Source organism: Lichenostomus cassidix, chromosome 4, assembly GCF_008360975.1.
Source record: "Lichenostomus cassidix isolate B80296 chromosome 4, HeHo_3.0, whole genome shotgun sequence".
NCBI classification, from domain to species: Eukaryota; Metazoa; Chordata; class Aves; order Passeriformes; family Meliphagidae; genus Lichenostomus; species Lichenostomus cassidix.
In genome coordinates, this window is record NC_139484.1 from 21,411,221 (window position 1) to 21,436,625 (window position 25,405).

Genomic DNA, 25,405 nt, shown 5'->3' on the forward strand with positions numbered 1-25,405 from the left:
AAAAAAAAAATTATTTTCCCCACAACTTCCCAAGAGCATCATTAGGAGAAAAATCAACGTATTTTGCCAGACTCTTGATTCTTAATGTAGGTCACAAAGTACGTAAATAAGAATTGATTATGAAAGGCAGGGAGTTAAAGCAGTCCATACATGTCTAATATTGCTACTGAAACCTAAACTTCTGTAACTTTAATTACGAAATCGTAAAGTTGCACTAAGATAACTGCCATGTTTAGTTTCCTAGCTGTCTTTAAGGGAAATACTAAAGAAAATTAAAACAAAACAAAAAACAACAACAAAACCACCCCAAAAAGCCATTCAAGCACAACCACCAAAAAACCCCGCTAACAACCCACTCTAAACAAACAGCAATGTGTAACAAAAAATGTCCCCACAACTCAAAAGTTTATTAAGTTCTTCCACCTCAGCAGTGCATCGTTGAAGGAGGTTCACTCACAGACTTAAGCTCCAGTTTTGCACTGGTCCTTTCTTGCTGCTTTGGGTTAAAGGGAATGGAAAGTTGATGGACTGTCCCAGAGGAGAAAAGTCTATCCCTTCTGTCTCTGGATAATCTTACCTATCTCTGTCTGAAAAGAAACCCTGGCAGAGATCTGCCTGTAAGTCTACATAGAGCTAAAAAGGCTGAAGAAGAAACAGAACTAAACCAAACCAAACCAAACCAAACCAAACCAAACAAACCACAAACAACAACAAAATTAAAGATGTTTTCCCTCTGTGCTTGCTATGGAACAAGTAAGGTAGATGATCCCCTGACTGGAGTAGTTTTTTTTGTCTGTGGGTTGAGAATCAGCCTGAAACTTAAGCATCAGTGATAAAGGCCTGCAGAGAAATACGAGCAAAACAAATGGCAACAGACCACAACTGTGAGATGGTGCTCCCTCAACTTTTGCAGGAACTCACGTACACACAGCCGAGCTATTACTGCTCATGTTAATCTTATTTAAACCCATCTCTGTAGCAGAGAAGTGTGAGATAGCAAACACACTGCCAATCTCCTAATAGGTCTCTCAGGAGCATCCGGAAAACTACAAAACAATTAATTTGACATACACATTGAGCAAATTGATAGTAACTGTTGCAAAGAACAGAGAGCTAGATACCACATGCTGAGGAAGAGCCCACATGGCATTTGAACAATTGCCTCACAGATCCATTAACATTGCTAGAGAATCTTTGTATGTGAGGACAAACATGGCCTGATCAATGCATTCGTTTGATCTCCAGGCAAATACATAAATTGTTAAAGGATGGGAAAGAAAAGATGGTATTAATCATTCAGTTTCTCTATGAAAATAGGTCACTACCAGTGTTCCACAGGAGTTTTGTAGGACACAGCTGGATAAATGGTTTGGAAAAGGGGGAGAAATGGTGTGCAGAAGAAGTACCCTACTGATACCAAGTTGCTCATAGCAATACAAATGGAGGCTTACAGAGAGAGCTGCAAGTGATCTCATATAGCAAAGGACTAAATTGTAAAATGGAAGACAAAACTCAGTGCTGGCAGGTATAAAGAATTGCACGGAGTGGTGGAGAGGATGGGTGGGGAGGAAAACAACCCCAACCCTATGAACACAATATGGGCCCTGGGTGAGCTGTCACCACTACAGGGAAAAAACTTTCGTTCAACGGAGACATACATTAAAAAATAATGGTTTCATTTCAGCAGCAGTCAAAAAAAGCAAATACTGTTAAAAATTATGAGAAACATAGAGCACCACAGAACACACCCTCAAGCCAGCATTTAAAAAACAGATGCTGCACACTGAATACATTAGCTAGCTTGCATGCAGTCCTCCAGTCTCAGAACGACACAACAGAAACAAGGGAAGGTAGAGAGGAGAACAAGGATGATCAAAGGTATGAAATGGGTTCTGATCAAGAAACTAAACAGACATGGATCTTCCAGCCTGGAAGACAAACAATCAAGGTAGTATCAAAGAGATCCATGATAAATGGAGCACCATAAAGGCAGTGGATAAGGAATCATTTGTCTCTTATAAGACAGGAACAAAAGAGCATCAAATGAAATTATCAGGCAGTGAACTCAAAATAAGCCAAAGAAGATACTTCTTAACACACACATTGTTCTACCTTAGGACTCATTGCACAGGATATTGTGGATGATAAAAATGCACATGGTTTTAAAAACAGTAAGACAAACTAATGGAAGAAAAATCTATCACGGACTATTAAATCAAAGATACCATCTCTACTTCAGGAAGTTTGTGAGATGCAGATTGCTGAACGCTGGGAAAATATATTGGGAAAGCACTACTACATGCTTGCACTTCTACTGTCTTCCCTAGGCACCTGCTGTCAGTCCCTGGCCGACTGTGACAGCAGCCAGGCTGTGACAACAGCCACTAGCACAGCTCCACAGGAGCTGATCTCGCCAAGTGTCCGCACTTCGATCTGACAGTTTCACTTTCAGCTAGAACCACCCTGGTCCTGCTGCCTGAATGGGGATTCCCATTTGGAAACATCTTCTGGCTTAGCAGCACCCCAAACGAAACCCGCCCATGCGCTCGGAGCCTGCTCGGCAACACGCGCACGTCGGCAGGAAGCGGGGACAATGGGCGGACTTGCTTCAGAAGAACACTCCTAACCCACACCAAAACGCTCGTGCAGATACACCTGTGCCCCACGGAATACACACCCTTGCTGACCTGGAAGTCTGACCAGTCTCCTGAACCACTGACCCTCCTGCAGCCAGCAGCTGCCATGCCCCAAAGGGTGACCAAGGCTGAGATGGGTATTGCTACAGGGTCAGTCCTGAAGCATCTTCTCGTTACATCCACTCTGCTTAGTGCTCTCTGGGTACAACTGCAGAATTAGGCCTTCAGGCATAAAGCTACAGACATGAGGAAACTTTCACTTGCACATTTCTAAGGAATTTGTAAACCTCACACAACAAACCAGCTACTTTTCACCTCACAAATATACACAGATGCTGACCAATATACCAGCTTTTAACCATCTCTACTCTAAAAAAACACAAGTGGTACCTTTCTTAAAATGAGAAACCTATAGTTACATTCACATTTTGAAAATTATTAAAGACACAGTTCTGTGCCTTCTTCCAAGGAGACAGCCAATATATAATTCCAAGTGATAGATGCCAAAGAAGGTTATAGACCTGCAAAATATATTTTAATACCAGAAACTTTATTGAAATTTTCTCATCACAACAGCTTGGCTCTTACAAAGTAGGTAAATACAGCATGACATTGCATTTCTCTTCATGGAAAACACTATTTTAATGATATTATATTGCCTTTACTACAAAGGCACCTTTTAAGTAAGATGAGAAGTTGATTTTCCAGTTTACAGACAGACAGATCTAATATTTACCTGAAGCATATTCTCCTAGAAAGAGCAATACACCTTAAAAACAAACAAACCTTCAAAATGTGTCTGATCTTGACTTCTGTTACTTAATTTTGCATTTGCCTAATCATGCAAAGTGGAAAACATCAGCTTAGTATTAAAGAGAATGTCTTCACATGCACAGAAAGCCTTTTTGAATTCCTGGTTCTATCAATGCAACCTTTTGTATAAGCCTATTCCAAAGGAGACTACTACTTCCTTAAACAAAAGGTTATGGGATCATTTTTGAAGAACAGTGATACCGTTGACCTTGACACAAAGTATACAACTGATGGGAAAAGTCACTGAAGAAACTTCCAACATTAACGTGACTGAGCTGAACCTTTATCTGCAACCTAATTAAAAAGAAAGGTTCCCACCCCTTGCACAGAAACCCTTGTGCAAGGTGCTTGAAGAATTTACAGAGTTCTGTATAAGAGGGCTCAAGGGCATTCAAAATTACTGGGATAAAAAAAAATTCCTTCTTCAGAATTAACAACACAGGACTAGAATCTTCTCTTCAGAAAGCCAAAAAAAAACCTATTAAGGCATTTTAAAGATCTGTAAGTACATATCAGTCTTCTTTCATTTACACCGGATCTGGGAAAGCAAGAGAGAGAAATACAATTTTTTGTCTTGTCTTGGACTGTCTTGTACAGACTAAAATAAAATCAATTGCCCTGTGGAAAAGCCTTGTAAAGAAAACTCATAAATCCTATTTATTTATCTATTTTTTCATCATGTAGAGCAACACAAGATTGGATATTCTTGTCACAGTGCCAGATGGTAAAAGAACCATAACAATCACTGCTCTTCAACCCCAGGGACCACAGTCACTGTACTAAAGATGAAATGATAAGTAACAATTTGCAAAATTATTTGACCCTTTGATTATCTCAGTTAAACGGCATTAAATTCCATCAACAGGAATCCAAAGCCAAAAAATTATGTGCTTATTCTTCCTAAGCAATGTACAAGGAGAATAAAAACTTCAGAGTAAGACCCTCCAAAATTGTAGAGCTGATTGGACAGCTTTTTACATTTGCTGTAAGAAAAAAAAAATGCTGGAACAGGTCTTAAATCCTTCCCATATCTGGCAATTAAAGGTTATCTCAGCAGTGCATCCTTTCACTTAGGGTTCACATTTTATCCAATAGTTAATGCATATCAAGTCTGTGAAAGGTCTGTGGATGCCTTAGAGCAAAGGCTGGACCTCAGACATCAGTAATGGGCAGCAGGTCTGACTGCAGTGCATCCACTCATCAGAGACATTGACATTCCTTCCTCTGACTATTTTTCCAAAGAAACTAGAAAGCTCTCCTGTGTATTTGTTTACAATCCAATATTGCAGGCATGATGATATATTAGGAAAACAATCTTTACTCTGAGTGTGGTGAGGCACTGGATGAGGTTGCACTGGAAGAGAGTTGTGGATGCACCATCCTTGCCAATGTTCCAGTTGGATGGGCTTTGAGCAATATGATCTAGTGAAAAGTACCCCTGCCCATGGCAGGGGACTAGAGGATCTTTAAGGTTACTTCCAGCCCAACCATTCTGTGACTCTACAACTGAGAAATTATCCCCCTCCACCCCAAAAATACCCTGCAGTCACAGATGAAACCGGGTCTTTTCACACCAAAAGACCCAGACCAAATCACTTCTAGACACTGTCATCTGGAATTTGGCAAGAAGCAACCTGCTGGTCTAAACCAGCAGGTCTCATTTTTGTACCTGTACAGGCACATCCTACTGGCACCTCACCTAAAAATCCTACTTTGTTTACTTTTTTCATCAAGCTAGGCCCAGACTCTCCCAACTTTTCCAATGATGTTTCAGCAGAGCTCCATTTAGGATCTGAGGGATGATAAAACATTTTCTGTTCTTCACTTTGAACACGCCCCAATATGAAGGCAGCTCACGTACAGCAGGTACCCAATGCTCATGCAGTATCAGTGTGCCAGAGATGAGACATTTTATGCAGATATTTAAATCAGGCCACACCCATAGTAAGGATAATAATTAACTACCATCCCTGGCACCGAGGTGTTGCAAAGTGAACTTCACATCAAAGAAAAGAGCCTTTAAGTTATTTAAAGATTTTGAAGTGTTTTGATGAGATGCTGCTCGTTCACATAGGCAAAGAGCTTGTTAACTGGTCTGCGCTGTAGACAAAAATCAACAAACTTTGATAAATTTCCTTTGCGTATGTGCCTGCCAACATTATTTTTTTAATAGATTCTGTGGTTGTCCTCCAAAAGTTGAAATGTTATTTTGCACTAAGCACACCAAAACATTTTTTTATGAACATTATTACCACAAGCAAAAAACTTCTGTTTCTGTATGAAAGTTCGTTGGAAAGGGTTTCACAACCATGCGATATAAGGAAACTCAATTAATTGTATTTTTGAATTTCCCGTTGCTGGATGGGATGTTACAAGAGACTGGCATAATGATTCAAATACCAGCAGTAGGTCCAGCCATCTAGAATTTAGAAGATGGCACTGTGGGTAGAGAGAACAGTTTCCCTCAAAATTGCTCGAATGAAGATGAATTTGCTCAAACTAAAACAAATTCTTCACAGCCATGGAAGGATTTGCTGAGACACTGGGTCACAGGAGGCTAATGGCACTGTGACACACCTCCTAAATCTTCTCTCTGCAAGCTTAATGCAATAAAGAAAATCCCTTTGTGGCCGATACTGCTGCAGGTGCCACAGCGGAGACGAGGCGGCCACAGAGGTCTTGGGGCTGTGAGTGCCACTCTGCCTAGCAGCCCCCAGCTCTGCAAAAGGAGTGAGAAGCTGGCCAGGACTGTGGTTATTCTGAGCCTGTTCAAGAGGAGAAAATCAAAAGTGACCTGGCAAAGGAAAGAGTGAATGCAGCGAGTGGTATATGGCCTCATCGGAGGGATAAAACAGGGAGCAGCTTATGCCGTGACCTGCTGAGAGACGATCAGTGGGACATTCTTCCTCCGGTTTAAGGAGCTGGGGAGAAAACATGGACAAACGTGAAGTTACTCAAGTGAAGGAGGAAGACACACTTTTTCCTCCTCCTCAAATTTATTCTCTTGGTTTTACTTGGACAAATCTGAAACGGCCTAGTTAGGACGAGAGAAAGAGTGAGATGCAAGCAGCTTATTTTTGTCCAGGAGCGGCAGACATTTAAATTACCAGTCTTGCTACCGATTCTGGACACTAGCCATGGCTGGGGATTTTACCCGTAATTCTCACTGACATTAATTCACAGACTGGCTCCCTGACCAGAAAAGGTCTTGCTCTGGCCTGACCCATAACAAGGAACCTGGAGTGGAGGGTTCATCTGACTCATGGTAATTGCCTTACCGGCATATCGGATAAAAGACAGTTTCTGAGGTATCAAGTCTACGTACAGACACAGGATCTGCAATCTCCTGGCACACACTGCAACAGCCAAGGAAAATTGTTACTGTAAGAACCGAGCATGTCAGTAAGAAGCAAGTGATAAAACCATTTGCTCTTTCTTCTAAATATACAGTTAAAGGAGCACAAAACCCAAGCTTTTGAGATCCACAAGAGAACTATCCGAACATGGCAAGAGTAACTCTGAAATGCTACTGCAGTGCACTGTTTTCTATTAAATTAAGTCACTGTAATAGTTATATCAAGCACTTATTCCTGCATTTAAAAAATATATACAGAAATCTGCTAGCTATTGAAGATAATCTGCTCACAGTATCAAAGGAGAATCACATATTAGTAGACTCCTCTCAAGTCCCACGGACACGTTATAACTCCAACTCTGTGCAGACACTTTATTTTCCCTCAATGTAGATAATATAATAGGGATGAACTAATGCCACTTACACTTAAAATAAACAACCACGTTTACAAAAAATAAAGACTGCAAAACACAAGTGAAAGTAGAGCTGTTACCTACTTATTTTTCCCTTTAAGGTCAGGGATCCTTGAAGATGGAATTTGTATTTTCCCTGTAGCACACTACACTGAAAAGGCAGCAAAACCGAAACTGTATTCAAGATAATTATGCATCTTATCCAACACCCCTAAAATAGTAACAACTTTGTGATAGCTTAACCTGTCATTTTGCAAAAAAACTTTCCTACATATCTTGAACGAGCTCAAGATATAGCTTCAAAAGAAAAAGGAGAATGGGGGGAAGATTTCTGATGGCTATAATTGAGATGGGATATTTTCTGACCTGTGCTTTTGCAGGAGAGGGTTGGGATTTTTAATAATTGCTTAGAAAAGTTGCTCTCATTTCTTTGGCTCATCTCTCAAATTTAATCAGAGCATCTCTCTAATTTAATCATCTTTAAACAGTTTATTTACTCATTAATTTTTGTGCCAAGTCACCTGCACAAATGTCCACAAAAATCTGCTTATTGCTTTTATATTCAAAAAGAATTTACTTCAGAAATCCAGACTTGTCCAGCAGAGTCTGAAAAAAAAATTCTTTCTAGCTAAAGGAAGGAAGGAAACAAAGGAAGGAAACTTGTAAACTACTAAATTTCCTGAATAAATATTTCTTGTGTCCCTCATTTTGGGCATTGCAGATTGGAAACTAAGCCTCTGCCTCTGGGACAGCACACTCCCAACTTTCAAGTTAATGCAGTTTTTCAATCATTCTTTAACATGAATCATTAATGTGAATACTTATGCTGGAGCCATTAAGTGCTACTGCTTTGTCCCACAAACATTCATTAATTTATCTATAACATACTGCCATCTGGTAAGGGAACAGGATTATCTCCATTTTACAGATGAAGAATTCTGAGGGAAAAAAACAAACAAACAAAAGAAAACCCCCAAAACAAGTAATGACTTGAGCAAGTTATTTCAAGAAATCTGGCAGATCAAGTCCAAATTTCTTCAGTCACAGTCCAGTGCTTTTAAAGCAAAACTACTCCTTATCACTTCCAGAAACCTTAATTTCCAATTAGCCAAGAAGTATAAAAGAAACAAAACATGAATCCATGTTTTCTTTCAACAACGCCTTTAATAAAGCTGTACATACATGACCTGTATGGTATGTTCATCAAGTCAGCAACAGATATACATTGATATTATTAAATGTTTAATATGTTTTAAGCAAGATTGACCTCTGAATGAACCACAGTACGCTTTGGGATTTAAAACAATCTGTTGTGGGCTAATTTTTCACATTAGGTCTGTATTTAACAGCAACAGTAATTTTCAAATTTAATTTGGCCTCCTGCATCATGCACATTGAAATAAATTTCTCTCAAAAGAAATCATTCAAACGTGCACTATATCAACATCATTTTTTTGCTTGGGGATAATTTTGCCAATAATTTAGCCACACAATCATGAAAAAAGCAGTAACGCCGATTCCCTTTCTAGCATGAAAGTAAAGTAGCTTGCAAGGCATGCCTTGGATCTGAGAAGCAGCAGAAGGAACTCCACACCCCTCTACCACTTTTAAATATAACAGCAAAACAAAAAACTCAGCAGCTATTTCAGGAAGCTTAGTTGTTCAAATAAGAAAATACTTACAAGCAGAGGCTGGGGGTACACTCTACAAAAAAGCCTTTTCTACAGACAGAGTACTCATTATTAACACAAGTTTTGAAGAAAATCGGGAGGAAGTACATCTAAGGATCAAACCAGAAGCAGTCTTGCAGATTATTTTAAACTATGCATGATGGATGCATTCTGCTCTGTCCTCATTTCAAACTGCACAGACTTTTCCCTGTGATAATCTATTCCAGATGAAGCAACTGATATTTCCAGTTTCAACCAAAGAGAAATGGAAAAAAGGGGGCAACCCCCCCCCGAACCGATAACTCTTTGCTATTTAATGATTAATCAGAATGAAACCTTCACTCAACATTTAACTTTCTCTTATTTACAGAGCTCTTTAATACAGAAGGGAAAGTAAATAAAAGGAAGAACGGCGATTCTTGATTTCTTGCCAGTTTACAGTATTAAAAAAAGAATCTGCGCCACGGGTTGGCAGGCAGCCACACTTACAGTAAGCTATCTACTGTTTCACCCCGCAGGAAGGACAAAGGATTCAGTGTGGGGCTGCTGGGTTTCTCTCTGTCAAATGCACCCTTCAAAACAGATCCCAGGAATATTAAAAACTGCATGCAATTAAGAGTATGTTTCTCGTGATCTTTCTCTCTTTTGGGGAATGTTTTTAAAAACCCTGGAGTGCTGTCGTCAAGAAAGCAGGGAAAGGAAATAACAGTGCTGCAGCCACAGCACTGACATTTTAACTTACTAAATCAAGTTACTCCAGCAGAAGTATAAGGTGCTGGGTTAAGCAGTTTGGTTCATATTTCTGTTTCCTCATGACACGAGTGCACACTGCTGCTTCATGCCCTCTCCAGCTGCACAGCACCCACTTCTACAGAAGGGTTTCCACAGGGAACCCCATCTTCTGAGGGCTTATTCCTAAGGCTTCCTAGTGCACAGAGGCAGCTGTTTGCCAGCAATGGAGACATCTGAAAGGAGTACAGACTTCTGGGGATAACTTTCTCAGTGCACTGCTCCATTCCACATGCATCATGCAATATTCCCATATCTTGGCCACTCAAGACCATCTGAGCCATTAGGGGGAGGCGGCAAGGAAGGAGGAACAAAATGATGTGAGGAACTAAGGGCTGGGGAGAAAAGGAAAGGCAGGGTAAAAAGCAGCAACTAGCAGGAATTAGAAAAGGCTAGAGTTAATAGAAAGAGCCAAAAGGAAGTGAATGAAAGCATGACTGAAGAGGAAACAAGTCGTTAAAGGACAAAGAAAATCGCTACTCCGCATTATGAGGGAGAACCATGTGTAAATACAGAGAATATGGATGAGAGTTAAGGATCAACGATTATAAATAAGCACAGCCCGAGTGCTCCCTCCCCTATTAAAACAGAAATAAAAGGAACACTGGTTCCACCTACAAGAAGTGAACATCCATGTGACCTGCCTTTGTTTTATTATGTAGCCTTGAAACTTGCTGTGAATTTCCGACTCATCCACTCCTACCCTGCCCATATTGTGTCTGAAGACATTCTAAATATCCCCATATGCATCAGTATATTTTCAAAAACAATTCCTGCTTTCAGAGTAGTGTTATTTTCTTTTCTCCCAACTGCAGCATTTTTATCTTATTCTCAGGCTTCTGTGCCTGATTTCCCAAAACTGGGGTTTTTTAACCTCTGAATTTAATAGTATTCAATCTTCAAACTTTGGTACCTTGGTCTCTCTAATCTAAAAATGAATTTTCAGCTTAAATAGAAGAAAATGGAGGAATTTTTAGCTTCCATAAAACAGACAATTTTTGCTTACAGTCATGGAAAGGGCTGGAAACAGTGATTTTCAAGTCCCTGACAGTCATCCCCATCACCACCCCCACCCCACCCCTCCCAGCTAAGAATGTAAAATTGCTCAGAGTACTGCAAGTCAGCAACAGCTTTGTTTAAATGACCTTTGCATCTTACTGGATGTCTCAGGTTAGATCCCAGTTCTGAAAAATACCAGCGAAGGTTGTAAAGATATGAAAATCACTGTTTGACGTGCATCTTGCTGTAACAAGTATTTGATTTTTGACAAGTTCAGGGTAAGTACTTTCTCTTCACACCAAAAATCGGGGATTCTGATAGTAAAAGTGCTTTGATACAGAGCAGACAATCCCATTTCTGTCCCCGTCCTGCAGGTCACCTCGGATGGTTTCAGGAAAACCACTTCCTCACGTCTCCATTTCTGTATTCATAGAACTGGGGAGATTTCCTTTTGCTCCTTTGCTCTCATGGACTTTTCAAAGCAGCTTTAACAGGACTCAGCCATCACTATTTTTTTCCCAGGGCTGGTTTTGCTTTCACAGACACAGTATCTACTACACATACATTAGAGCTGCTGCAGCTCCCCGGCAGCAAGAGCACCACATACAGTGTCAAACAAAGTGCAAATTTGGTTAGCATGGAAACAAAACTGAACCAGCTTCCACAGCAGCAAAAATACTTGCTCTTGTACCAAACTCAAGGAAGCAATTTCTGCTGGAAGTAGAATGTTTTTCAGAAGTTCCATGATGGTTGTGAAGCACACCTTCCACAGCAGGTTGGTTTTCAGCTATCTAATCTTCATCTACACCATAACCTACAGCACATTTGCCTGCTCTTTTTATCTTTGTGAGAGTTTAGAAGAGTTACTGGCTTTAAAGAACAACTTACTGTCCCAAATGATGCTATTGACATGAAAACAGTAACTTTACACATAAAAAAATTTAGTTTAAAGGTACTAATTTGCAAAAAAAAAAAAAAAATCACTAAAGCTAGTTAATGCTTTCCTAATCTGCCACACAAGTATTTTAACTTCAAGTACAAAATGCAGCAAGTGCTGGTGAGTTTCATAACAACATACTTGAGGAACAAAAAAACCCGCAAAATGAAATAATAATGAAAAAAACACCCAACTAAACCATGAAAAACATTCATTAATTTACAGATTTTTAAGCTTGATGGAAATGTTTCTGTATTTTAGTTTTAAATCAGATAAATGATGGAGAGTAGGAGAGAAAAACAAGAAAAAATAAATTATACCTTCAAGATTAACACTTCCTACTTCAAAAATATTTTAAACATAAATGAATTCTTTGATTAAAAGTTTTGATAATTCTTAAAAAAACCCAAAACCCACAAACTTGCTTACATAAAGCTGAGAACTTGCAAATACTAGCTCCAACTCTGCAAAACACAAACTCCCACTGACTTCAAGGAATGCAGACTTAGATTCACTATTTGCAAAAATACATTAACTTCAGCATTGGAAATACTTAGCCTCCCTAATCTGATTCCCCTCCCCAACAATTACAGAGCAATTACATGAGATAAGAACACATTTCTCGGCACCATTTTTACATATTTTGATAACCATGTCCAATTACAAATTTCACTCACTGCTTTAATTTTAAAAAAATTTAAAATCTTGCAAAGATTTTTTTTTTTTAGTAATTCAGACACAGTGCTGAAGTGCCTCCTCCAAGGAACAAAGGAATTCACCTGAGCTATAATCCAAAACATACTCAAAGTTAACAGCCTACTTCCAGTTGACTTCAGCACGCCTCCCATCAGGCTGCCCAAGAACTGACCTGGGTAGCTTTGAGAAAGGAACTGTATTTCAATCCATGGAAATGCATGAAATCCATTATTTTTTTTTACTCTTGTTGGTCCTCTCAAGGTTTAAGACTCTTTGAAATGCCACCAGCTATAGCAACAGGTTCTTGTTTATACAAACAAATGACCTACAAAGTACACACTTAATCTTACCACCATGCAATTTTGATTATCCTCCCCCTCTCTTTCACCCGAGTCCTTTGTCAACTACATAAAAGTGAAACATTATTTTAAACAAACAAGAATGTTACTGTTCTGTCAAATATCAAGTTGTCAGTGTCCCCCTTTGAAAGCAGGTTTTTACTTCTTGAAGAAATCTCTCTCATACTGTGCCTGGTATACTGAATCTTTCATTTGTATTTGCAGAACTTTGGGAGAAAAAGAAAAAGGATTTTAATCCGGCTATCACCGAATTCTATACTGGTAGAAATGCTACAATTTATTAAAAAAAAAAACAATTAGCAGCTGGAAAAAAATGAAAAAACTTAAATAACTATGCATCTTGCGCATTATTGTATTAGACAATTAGACAACAATTAGGCAATAATATGAATTTTGCTATTATAGAATAGTTGTAGTATTAGTCTATATAAATTGTTATAAAACAATGAGAAATGTTTTTGAAAACACTGAAACTTCTAAGTACTCTATTAATTATTTCAGTTAGGTATTTTATGAATGCCATTGATTTCACCCCAGGCAATGAATGTGCAAAAATGTTCATCCGCATTTTTTGTTAAAAATGCTCTCTAGGCTCTCTTCCTCATTTGTTCTGTCACGTGCATAACTATGTTGCACAGAGGCTGCAGCAGCTATTCCGAAGTATTTAAAAACGATTTAAAATCAGTAGGCTATCACCGTTTTAATGCAACAGCTTATTAATACCTGATTAACCCAATTTTTTTTATTTTGCCATTAAAACAATAAATTAAATGGTCACTGAAAGGTGAAACTCACACAGTAATAATTAAGGGCTCGATGATCATGGCCCTGGCAGCAAGCACTGAGTGCAGAAGGGGGCAGCTGCAAAAACCTCTGGATTTGCTGCAGATGAGGAGGACTGTGCTGCTTTCCCAGGAACCCTAGCCCATGGCAGCGCTGTTCTCTCCAGGAGAGTTCTGTCTTCTGCTGGCACTTTTATACCCTCACCTAAATCTCGCTTCCTGCCAGCATCCATACACAGAAGTAGAAAATAAGAAGAAAAAAACATAAAAAGGGGAAAAAAATAGAAAATCAGCAGTGAAAGCATCAACTTCCAGCAACATTTTCACTGCTTGGAGAGGAAGGGTGCCAAGCACACAGGCCAGACACTCGGCTCTATAGCTGGCAGGGGGAACCTTGAAAACTGTTTGCAGCTGCTTATTGACACTAATCCTTGCTTCTCCTTTCTGCCTCATCAAAATGTTCAGAGAAGCATCTTCCTGGGCCTGTCACAGCTCCTTGCAGCTGCAGGGCTCGCAGGGGCTGCACAGCTCCCCTGGGCCAGCAGCCATATGCTGCATTTCTCTGGAAAGGCCCCTAAGATAATAGTGACCTGAGCCATATTCCTCGCTGATTGTCTTTGGCACAGAAATGAAAACATGCTCTAAATGCATTCCTGGCCGAGCCGAGCGGACGCTCATCCTGAGGAGGGTGAGACGCTCTGACAGCTGCTGCCTGTCACTGACACTGGCATGGCCGAGCCAGGCCCGACAGGGACACAGGTGACAGACAGCCCAGGGCTGCCATGGGGGGACATCTCCTCCAGTATGCCAAACGGGGCAGGCACCACAAACCCGGTGGGCACCCCGAAGAAGGTGAGGGCCAAGAGCTCTGTCCTTCATGCCAAGCGCTGGCTGGCTCCTCCTCATCTTCTAAGAGAAGGACAACACCAACCAGGCCAAGAACACTGCTCACTCCACGCAACTTCTCCTGCCCTCGCTCCAGGAGGGACACTCAGCTGAGCAGGGACCTACTCACCACCCAGCAAAGGAGGTCAGCTGAGGTATGGATGGGACTTACCAAGTGAAAAAAAAAAAAGTTATCCAGTATCACAGGGCTGCCTCAAGCACCCCTGCTGCCAAGAGAGATGTATTTCATCTTGGCCTTAAGCCAGCCTTGAGACATCCCGTTTCAGTTCCTGATACTTCAGGCATTTGCTCTCCCTACACCCACTTTACAGATATAAACACGGGCAGGGAAAAAAAAAAAAGCATTCAGCTTGTGCAAACACCCAAGGCTCAAAATAAAGGAAATGCAAGAAATTGCTTCAGCTGGGAACATTGCGAAGCCTTTGCTGCACGGGCTAATCTGATGCTGAAAGAATTCTAGCACATGCGCTACACACTCCAAAGAGACAGCAGTTCCTCCCCCGTCACACAGCATTTTGTCTGTGATTTATTAGAAGAAAGAGCTATTGGATCACACAAACTGGGAACTAATACACATAATTCTAGCTGTTAAAAAAAGTTTTAAATGCTGCAGTACATATACACGTATATATCGTCACACAGAGACACTGGACAGATATGTATAGATACTTACCTATCTAAGTAAACATTAGGGTAGTTCATTTCATTTTATAAGCACGAATAATAAGCTACTTGCAAAAACAGGTAAAAGGGAACCGCAACTACATCACTGAACACACTTCTAGTCTCTCATTAGACTGCAGGTACAAATTAACTTGGTCCATCATTAAATGGAGGATAAAGAGGGAAGCCCCAAGGCTGCAAGACAAATATAAGCAACTCTCCTACAACGCCGTAGCAGAGAAAATTGTATTTAGCAAACCAGACACTGTTTAACAGTCCCAGTAAACACACAATTGGCAAATTTCTTCCCTTCCTATGAAAACCATAATGCAAATTAATTGCAGCATGCTAAATCACAGTTCTAATTTAGCAACATTCTTTGCAGTGCTTGAGAAATAAATGCAAAAACAGTAGGGATTGTCAATGCAATAACTGAACAATTTTACAAATAAAGGGAATATTTTACTTGTCAATGGGACACTTACAACTGCTGTTTTCTGAAGGTGTCTCCGATCTTGTGTGCCATTTATGGCAATGTGGGTTTGATTTTTAAAAGTGCTTTCTAGTTTCACCTCTGAATAAATTTAGCAACAATATGGAAGTTCATTGTTATGAAGTCTGCTTCAAATTAAGCAACGAACAGATGCATCTTAATTCTCCACCACATAAGAATCGATATCAAATCATTGTCTTTATGCTCCTGGATTTTTGCAGTAGTATATTTCCTGTAAGTAATAAAATGTCTACGAGTGTTTTTTAATTCCCTGTTCAAGTCCAAGTTGATTAACAGTGCTTCCTCTTAAGGAGTTAATACTATTTTTAATCCAATGATAGCTTTAATAATAATTTCCCTTACTTCTAATCTACTGTTTTGCAGGGTGTATAACATGGTTAGATGACGCTTAATTTTGCTCAGGCTCTAAGACTGCATTCCTGATAGCTCCTTCAGTTCTTCACCATTATGCATGCTGCACCAAGCGGCACTTTCCCTAGTTGACTTGAGAAAGCATGTTTTCAGAATATGTTATTCAAATCCTGAAACATTTGGGTTCAAAATCACAACTTTCTTTAAAGTCAGCATTTGGCTTCTTCTGTGGTGAATGTTCCAAAAAAGAACATTTTTGGATGGCCTCAGACATCCTCGTTTGAATGTAACAATACACATCACATTTAGATCAGGAATGCAAACCTGCTGAAGACAAACAACAACAACAAAACCCTTGGAAGGTATGACAAGTAACATACACCAACAAACAGCAATATAAGTCTTCAGGGCTCATTAATACCTAATTCTCACTCTTGTCCTCTGCTACAGCTGCTTGCTCAGTCAAAACTGCATGAGGGCAGATGGATGGTCTGCTGAACACCCTGCAGCCCCACGCCACAACCAGCTATTAAATGCTATTTCAGCACCATTTTACCTCTCTGCTTTTTCACCAGTGCTACGTTGACAATGGCGTAAGAAAAGGTGCAGCACAGACCAGTTATTACACTCCAACACAACCCTTCGTCCTGGTTTCCTCTCCAACCAACCTAGAGGGAGAGGGTCTGGAGTCCAGAGTTTAGAGGAGCAGGGAGGCTGCAGGACCTCCACAGTGCACTTGTATTTTCCATGGCTAAACCGCCTTCCTTTCTCAACAGATACAACATATTGATACTGTTGCAAGCATTAATCTCTCCTTTGCCAGAGATCTGTAATGAACTGGGCTCATTTTCAATAGCTATACCTCACTCTTCTAATGTTGTCAGTAACTTTGACAATCCTACAGCTTCTATTCTGATCATAAACAAGTTAGACAAATATCTATTTAATCTTTTGGAGATACACAGAAATGGGAAATCACTGAAAATTAAGTCCAAACTAACTAAACAGCACCATTTACACGTTCTTATCAACTTAATTCACTGCTGTACATCTCGGAGCACTGGAAAACTCAACCTTCATTTAATGTGCAGCTGAATAAGAAGCATCACCAGAATAAACAGAAACGGGGATAGGTGCTCCTGCTTGGGCCCCTCTTTGATTTAGCAGGACCCAAACCTGAAAGCTGGCACAGGCATGCCAAGACTCAAACCATGGCAGTGCATTTCCTGCAGGGAAACCAGAGGCCACTGTGCCTGAGCCTGGAACAACCCGAGCACACAGCTGGGACCCCTCTTCCCTCCATTTCTGGCAGAGGAAAGCCAGCCACTGCACCACCCCCTTCTCTGGCACAGGGATGGGGCTGAGGGGGAGCAGGCTCTGTTCCTGCCAGTCATCCCTCTCTCAGCCCAGACATCTCAGGATAACCTGCTCTGCTCCACAAGGACCCTCTGTTTGGCCAGACCCTCCGAGCTCATCCCTCTATCCCAAGACTGCCCCCATGCTCTCCCCACGGTATGGGCAGCTAGCACTGCTCACCCTTAACCATCCATCAAAGTACAGGCTCTGCTGGAAGCCCTTCCTCCCCTCCTTCCAGCTCTTCCCTAGGAGCAGGCAGGCTGGACCTGAGCGTCCTTGCTGCACGGAGCTGCCAGCAGACGGATGACCTGTAAGCCAGAGCCCTCTGCCCCAGTCCCACACATCATCACCAGGTTTCTCTCTTTCGATTCTAAGCAGTATCAAGGTAGATTTTACTCTAAGAATTATTTATAGACTTCCTGCAAGTGACTGCCCACAGCTTTGATGAACATGAGACAATAGCTCTGTCTGACCATAACTGTGCAAGCAATAAATGTTTCTATCAACAAACATTTGAGAAAACAACTGATTTAGTTTGTCCCAAACACTTTAGGCTAGAAAAATAATATAGAAAAGCATTTATATGCTAGCTTGTTCCTCCCTACTGCCATTTCCCTCTGAGGAGGCATTTCTGACGGAAAATACAAAAAAAAATTAATGTTAAACATTTACCTGCAGAGAATTTAAACTAAAATTTGTCAACATAAATCTGAGAGCATTCGGTGTTTGCACAATACATATTTTTAGTGCCTACCTGTGCAAATACTAGAACAGTTAAAACAGAGTTACAGTATAAAACTAGCAAAATTTAGTGATGTTTAATTCCTTGCACATGGGCCCTGGAGCCTCCGATACCATAGAGGTTTGCTTCAGCGTGGGGAAAACCTGCAGGCTGCTGTATGGATGCTTTCATGAACCCAGCAAAGAAGAAGAGTTGCTATTTGTTTTTGGAATATACAAATATCATTAGGAGCCAAAAAACCATGTTGACACTTTACAGTAATGCCTTTTTATTACAATTCAAAGCCCGTCACAAAAATCTTGCCGCAGCAACTGGTGATGTTTGCTACTGTACTACCTACAACCACTGTCCTGCAGGGTTACAGTAGAATTGCTCTTTTCAGATATGATCCCAAATATCACTAAATATGGAGAACAAATTCCTGAGAAAACAAACCCTTACCACATCAGCATTCTATAATATTAGGAAACTATTTGCATCATGCGGCTTGTGCTAAAATACTTAATGATCTCATCCTTACCATAACAAATTATCTGCCAGAAAAAGACCTTGAAGGTCAACACTGGCAACAATTAAAAAGTAATGAAAAACATTCATCCCTTAGGCAGAGTTACAATTTCTAAGTTTGAAGCAATGTGCTGTATATTTTATTAGCTATCACTTGTTTAATTATTCATTGGAGCTCCTCTTATGCTCCATAGAGCAACCTCACATTGCTAAGATTTCCATTTGAATGCTATTACCGATTCAAGGACAAATCTCGTTTAAACTTTAGCTTTTGTTTTTATTTTCCAAAACATAAATTATGTTCAAAAATTAATGGGTCTGTCATACTTGCTATTTTTAATTCTGCTCACATTAGCTTCAACCTGGGACTCTACACACTATCTCTCCAACAACGGTATTTTGAGTGTCTGCATTCATCTGCTACAGTATTCCTACAAAACCACACAAGTTTTCAACCAACTGCATCCCTTCCTTGGCCAGCAGGAGTAATTTTTATTCCTGTCTCATTTGCAGTAGCAGCTCACTCGAGCACAGTATTTCAGTATTTTCTTAAAGAAACTCACCGAGTTCAAACAAGGCGATAGTGCCATGAAATAACTCCTATGCTTTAATTGCCATTTAATTACACTTCCTGGATTTCCTAGCAAGTAAATAAAATCTTTCTCAAGGTTTACTGGAGAAATAAGGAGCTGTACAAACAGGGCAGGCTAAGATTGGTATTATCTGCCGTTCTTAATTTATCCTTCATTGTGGCCATACACATTTATGCCCTGCTGGGGATTCACAACACACACAAGGGAAATCAGCTAGAAGAGTTTTTTGAGTAAGGGAGGAAAAGCCCGTTTACTGTTTTGCGATCAACAACTTGAGATAGGTCCCCCATTTAAAATTTCATTAGTGGAAATACGTATGTGTATTGTACTGAAACGGTGAAAGGAAAAAAGGGAATAAAGTAGAACAGAATAACAGCTCTGCAATGGTTTAATATGTGCTTTGTACAACATCATTTTGGTAGAATAAAAAAAAATGGAAAATGCTATGAAAATTGATGTTAACCCCTTTTTTGCCTCTCCCCTTCTTACAGAAATATACTCACTTCCTGAACTGAACTTACAAATGATACCATGGTTTATAAAAATTGAAAAAGGGCTGCCTCTATGGGGAAAAGGAGCAGTAACACAATAAAGGAAAGGCTAAGTATTAAAATAATCATTCATTTTATGCTACTTTGAATTCCACATGAAGAAAAATAACAATGAGCATGTATTTCTGTACAGTTAATAGTCAAACTCTATCTCATGTCCTAAAAAAGTATCCATTTAATTAAATAATTTAATTTGGTTTAATTAAACCGAAAAAGACAACACTGCTCTCTCATACTGCTTGGTAAGAGTGAAAATGTACTTTGAGCAGCAAGAAGAACTGAAATTTATTGTGCAAGACAAACCTTCCCCTACCACTCAGGCTTGGTTTCATGACACTCTCAGTATCACCAGGAAAGTGAGTTGTTTATGGGGTAAAATGGGGAAAGCTATTCACTAGCATTACTACATTAGTATTATATAAATAAAGGTGGCAGCAAAATTCAACTTAACCCACTCTGAATTAAAATTAATTCCCAAGATCAGATAAATTTTGATTTTATGATATCATAAAACTGGTCTTAGATGGCAAACAAAAGTTGTATAGTAGCTGCCTTAAAACTTCATTTGCTGAGTTCAGGAAAGTGCAGTGGCAGAAAGGGATGACACTGCCCATGAGCCCTTGTGCAGAATGGGGCACAGAGGGGCTGCAATCTTATCTCAGGAGGCTCTCCTGCCAGGAAGACAGACAGGAATATTTCTTAAATATACACACACACCTCAATATAGTCTCTCTGTAAATAATCCCATTTCTGTACCCAAAATTTCCCGTTGACTACCAAGACAGAGAAATTTCAGACCTGTGATCAGCAGGAGACTTCTGTGCATATATTTTGCTTTACCAGTGGGGAATACACTTCTGTAGTGTGTTTCAGATCCAGGTCATGTGGAAATTTTGCAGAGAAAGTCTCTTAAAGCCTTTCTGATGAGACCAGAAAATCTGGACAGACCAGTTCCTTGTTGGTCTAATTAAAAGGCCATCGGGACGTTGATCCAGAAGTGAAACCTGAAGGAACACATGTGGGAACTTACACAGTCTTAACTGAGGATGACAATAAGGGACACCATTCACCAAGGTCGTTTTTGGCCAAGAGTCCTCTGATATTCCCCCTTCATGTGGGGGTGAATACAGGCTCCTCCTGGGGGCAACTCTCAGCTGCCAGTTAACAGGAAGAGGGAGAAAGATCAAAATCCACACACACAGACAGGAACAAAAGGAAAATTTATGGGCAACAGAGCACAGAATAAATATGGCTTCCACTTCAGCATCCTTTACACTGAGTTCCCTGTAGTCATTAGCAACCTCCTATATCTGGCTTGCCCACTTCAATCAAACCATGCTCAAGTCCATCATAAAAAATGAACATGGGACCTTTACTCAGATGTAAACAACACCTTGCATACCCAAGCTGTGTCCCCTTCTTTGTCTGCAGAACTTCAGCGTCCCCCAGCCAGGAGCACCGAGAACACCTCCAGCCTTTTTAGATGTTTCTCAGCACCTCTCACACGTCTGCAGAAGTCAGCAATGACCACGAGCAACATCTGCTCCACTAACCCGAGCTCAACAGCAAGGCTGATGTCTCCACGGACACCAAGGATGAGGAGGGCTGGTTGTTATCGCTGCCCAAACACCTTCAGTGTCTCACTGGGAATGCCCAGTGTGAACTTGCTACTAAGAAAAAACAATATAGATTTCCCCAAAAAACCCCAATTTACTTCTAGATTTTCCTACAACAGTGTTAAGCAGCGTGAAAATGGAAGCAGAGAACTGCTTTCCATTATGACACATTTTTAACACATCTGCCTTCTTTCTCTAAATAGATCCATCAGACTTATAGAATCATAGAATGTCAAGGGCTGGAATGCACCTTGAAAATCATCTAGTCCCAACCCTGCCTGCCATGGGCAGGGGCACCTCCCATTAAACCTGGTTTCTCAAGGCCTTATCCAGCCTGGCTTTGAACAGTGCCAGGGTTGAGGCATCCACAGCCTCCCTGGGCAAGCTGTTCCAGTGCTTCACCACCCTCAGAATAAAGAATTTCTTTATAATATCTAACCTAAATTTCTCCTCTTTCCATTTGTACCCATTACTCTCCATGCTATTGCTACACTTCCTAATCAGGAGTCCCTCTCAGGCTTCCCTGTAGAGCCCCTTCAACTTCTTCATTTGAAGTAAAGCCCAACCCTTTCAACCAGCACTCAGTCAAGGCCACCTCACAGCCCCCCTTCTTTGGTCCATTTTCTCCCAAACCACATGTAAGCGGTGGTTTAGTTCTTAGGAACACATGCTAAAGATGCTATCTTCAAGCTCCTGCAATAAAGCATCATTTGACAGCAACCCAAACTTCCTTTTTGTACCCAATCTGCCTAATTTTCTGAATATGCCAGTGTGAGCCATTTAACACTCCAAGGCTGGTCATCAAAACCAGGAAAACACCTACCAGCTTAGGTGCACAGGAACACTAATACCAAGAAGGCTACTGACAATAAGCATATTTGTGGTTTTGAACACTTATAAACAATACAATTCTAATTTCTTGTCAGGCTGAGCTGCTGAATATTTAAGTTACATTTGCATCCCAGGCAACAGTACTTTGTAAGAAACAGACACGTTCTATGTGTCTATGTTAATTACATTAGGCAGTTCTAAATGAATTAACTCTGAAAAATGACAGACTAGATATGTAAAATATGTCCATCCTAAAACTGCTCTAAACTTATAATGGAGATTTCACTAAACTGTATAAACATGGACAAAACCCACTGTCACCTACATAAGCCAGTAGTAAGAGCTTTTCATAATGATACTTTCAGGAATGAAGTGAGGAGTTGATTTTATCTGGTACACCACAGTAATTTGCTGTGCAGCTTCATGAAACTGCTACAAATAGCATTATAGCCAAAACCCAATTGTTGCTGAAATGCATTCAGTAAAATGGAAAATACAGAGAAATACAACCCAGTAATTGTCTCTCAACCCACATTATATATTGTGTTTCCAAATTATATAGTATTATATTTTCAAGTTTTTAATATAGTTTCCCACTGAGGAATTGATAACACAGGAGACATTCTTTGACCTTTTCCCTCTGAATATCCAAATAATATACCACATAGGTTTATAAACCAAATAACTCTCCAGCCTTTTATTAGATCCCAAGGGATAAAATCTGTTATAAAAAACCACCACATGTAGCAATGCACAAAAGAGCTAATGCAAAGCACTTTCCTTGCTGTGCTATTTCTCACCTGCATCACAATTTCTCCTGTACAGTTGCAACTGCAGTTTATGAGTTTACACATATTGGGAAGACAAAAATTGGACCCCGAGCACTTGAAAATCTGCACTGAACACCCTTACACAACCACTGACAATACAAACCATGATCCTGCTCACCCACCGATTCCTACTTAATGGATTCAACATAGCATTGCCATCTCTTTAAAGGCTTGACCCAAGCAATGGACGAAATAACTTATCAAGCTTTTCTATTCCCCAGATATTGCAGAAAGTATTTAATGGACTTGTTCCAAATTTAGCAGGATGTTAAAAACCACACAGCCACCAGATAAGTAATTTGTGGGGCAGCTCAATCAAAAAGCTAGGCTGATCCTTTAAAAGAGGCCTTTCGGGGATTTTGATTTGATAATGTTTGTATCTCTACAATTAATCACAAAATAATGAAGGATTCAAGCCATCACAGTCAGGCATTGGGAGTGTGAAAAGATGCATGCTGTGAATGACAAGAATCAAAGTGCCAGAACAACTCAGGAAAAAAGCATAATATAAAACAGTTGATGTAAGTTAGAAAAGCTGGAAACTTTCAACCTGCAGCAGCCTTTTTAATGTGGCCAGTCCCACTGATTTTAATGGGGCCACTGCTGCAAGTAAGAAAGTTCCATGCAGGAGCCTGTCTGCCAGACCATGCATCAAGCAACGTGTCAGGAGAAGCTGTCAGGACTCTAACTGATGCGAGATCAAATCCTCCCTCTAAAGACACAATTCTGTCTGCTTCTGAAACTTTGAGCAGATGCTATTTCAGAAAATGTGAATTACAATTCACCATTAAATCCAGAGCTGATTTAACTTTTGGAGGGGGCTTGGGGCTTCCTTTGGGTTTTGGGTTCTTTATTTTGGTAAGCGACATACATCTAAATGTACTGCTCTGGAAAGGGGCAAAACACCTGCTGTCATCAGACCTATTTACAAGGATCATTTTAGAACTCTATTTCAGTTTCATTCCAGATCAATTTATCACACTGGTTTGCAAAATCCAAATTAACAAGTAGCACAATGAAAAGTTAATGTCAATTTGAGCTGCTTCTTCTAATGAGACCAATATTTCAATAAAGTTTCCAAACACATGACAGAACTTTATTCCAAAAAGTAATAAAATATTAATACGTTGTTTATCTTCTGTTTCCAATTTCTCAGTTTTTGACAAATGAAACTGCAAGCTGAAATATTCCTGGGGCCTCTCCAACACAGATAGCTGACATTGTTAGGTTTTTTCAAATTTAGTGCATTATTCCAAATTAAATCTACCTTGGCCATACACAGGTTGATTTTCCCCTCCTCCCTCCATAGATGAGCTCTTTCTCAGCATTTCTTCAATGAAAAATTCATGGTCACAATAAATTAAGAGTTTTAATTCCCACTGCCATCACCTGGTATAACACTGGTATAATAATGGAAAGTGAGTGGGAATGGTCATCAATTCTCATGAGGGCAGATTTCAACTTCCTGACAGATTTTTCTCCTTGTTAATTCAAATGGTAAGACATTCTTTGGATATTTTTAAGGAGCTGTTTTCCCACATCTCAGTGCGATAAAAATATATAGTTCTTTACCATTTTACCCAATCTTCTTCAAGAAGTATCAAAAGCAAAGTATTTATCGACATCCTTTCCTCAAAAAAAAAATATGCCTTTTTCTGTGCTACCCCAGGAAAATTTTACCTACACGTGTCCATTTCAAATCACTCAACAATGTCTAAAATGGTTCTGCTGCTATTAATATTTAAATAATCAAAAAAACCTAGTAAGAGAGCTCAGGAAGTCATTTAGTGCAAGATTTTATTCCAATACAGAGAAACTGAAGAACCTACTGATGCAGAGCTAAAACTGCTTAATAAGTTTCACAATTTATTACAAACACAAAGATGAGAAAAAGGTATTAAATTTGTTTTAAAAAACCCAACAAAAATGAAACAAAGTTAAACATGGGTGGGTCTTGTTATCTAATGTTTATGCAAACCTGGAAGCAGCAAGCATCTTACTGGTACAGGACATGAATGGACATCCAAGGCAACACAGACCTATGGGGAAACACTGACACCGCTCTACCCCTTTCTCCCCTGCCATAAATATTCAATATAACCCCTTTCTCTGACTCCTGAAAAATGACGAAGGAAAAAACGAGTTGCTAGCAAAGCCTGAGCAGCAAAACTGTTGTCATGAACATTTTTATTTCCAATGTGAGCACAGATATTTCTGGGATTAATTCAGCACTGGAAAAGCTCATTTACTGCTCAGATAATTTCAGCTCCTATGAACCCTGACATGTGAATAAATGCTCCTCTGAGAACTCTGGTTCAGCTTACCTTCATAATGCTGTTTATTTGACCAAAGCTACTTTTTCCACTTATAGTATGAAGGATCACTCTTCTGTGGTTACAGGGCTGGGGGCAGGGATGGTAGAAGGAGTTTTGCTGTAAGGTTATCTATTACTGTTACTGAAGAACCTTCTAAAAATACTGTATTTTTTTAAACTTA

At 39.9% G+C, this 25,405-nt stretch overlaps 1 protein-coding gene and 1 long non-coding RNA gene across 7 annotated transcripts in view; both read right to left on the reverse strand.

Annotated features, from left to right (window-relative positions):
* NR3C2 (nuclear receptor subfamily 3 group C member 2) overlaps positions 1–25,405 on the reverse strand; it is a 189,919-nt gene that overhangs the window by 143,005 nt on the left and 21,509 nt on the right. The gene's annotated exons all lie outside the window — the stretch shown is intronic.
* LOC146438010 (uncharacterized) lies at positions 3,110–9,024 on the reverse strand. 2 transcript variants are annotated; one of them, XR_014851634.1, is made up of 4 exons: positions 8,900–9,024; positions 7,302–7,368; positions 6,728–6,805; positions 3,110–6,370 (listed from the first exon to the last, which is right to left on the reverse strand). It is a non-coding gene; the product is annotated as an uncharacterized LOC146438010 (long non-coding RNA). The 2 variants fall into 2 exon arrangements; XR_014851633.1 differs by having other exon boundaries at positions 6,728–7,368.